Source organism: Schistocerca serialis, chromosome 9 (genome assembly GCF_023864345.2).
Source record: "Schistocerca serialis cubense isolate TAMUIC-IGC-003099 chromosome 9, iqSchSeri2.2, whole genome shotgun sequence".
Lineage (NCBI taxonomy): Eukaryota > Metazoa > Arthropoda > Insecta > Orthoptera > Acrididae > Schistocerca > Schistocerca serialis.
The window spans coordinates 70,051,464-70,052,460 of NC_064646.1; positions in this window are offsets into that span (position 1 = coordinate 70,051,464).

Below are 997 nucleotides of genomic sequence, written 5' to 3' on the forward strand. Positions count from 1 at the left end.
CGATTCTCTCGACTGTCAGTACGGGTTGTACGTGTCTGCCCTGCTGCCCCCCGGAGTCCGCTTCCGTCGCCTGCTTTGACAATTGGATTTTGCCCTCCCTCCCACCTTCAGAGAGGGTGAGAGCCCGACACCACCTTGGCTCCAGGCTCCGGTTCATATTTATCTCGACCTCAGCTCACTCCCAAAGGAGGGTATTCCGGCTGCAGTGTATTGCTCACGGTTTGTCGAACTTCGTGCTCGACTTGCCGGTCACACCTTTATTTACACCGATGGCTCCAAAACTGACGATGGTGTCGGCTGTGCCTTTGTTGTCGGGGCCGCCATCTTTAAATACCGGCTCCTCGACCAATGTTCCAGCTTTACGGCCGAGCGTTTTGCTCTCCGTCAGGCCGTTCAGTATGCCCGCCGCCACCGCCATTCATCGTTTGTACTCTGCTCTGACTCACTCAGTGCTCTTCAGAGCCTTGGAGCTCCCTATCCGGTCCATCCCTTGGTTCAACGGATACAGCAGTCCCTCCATTCTTTCGCTGATAATGGTTCTCCTGTCAGCTTTCTGTGGGTTCCCGGACATGTAGGAGTGCCTGGGAATGAGGTTGCGGATGCTGCAGCCAAGGCTGCAGTCCTCCTGCCTCGGCCAGCCTCCCATTGTGTCCCGTCATCTGACGTTCGTGGGGATGCTTGTCAGAGGCTTGTGTCGTTGTGGTGGGATGCTTGGTCATCCCTCCAAGGAAACAAGCTCCGGGCAGTAAAACCGCTCCCAACTGCTTGGACAACCTCCTCCCAACCATCTCGGCGAGAGGAGGTCCTTCTGACCAGGTTGCGGATTGGGCATTGCCGGTTTAGCCACCACTACCTGCTCTCCGGTGACCCAGCCCCGCAATGCCCTTGTGGTCAGGTATTAACAGTGTGCCATGTTTTATTGTCGTGTCCCCACTTTAGTCAATCCCGTGTTGTCCTTTCCCTGCCATCTACTTTACCGGATATTTTAGCTGATGAC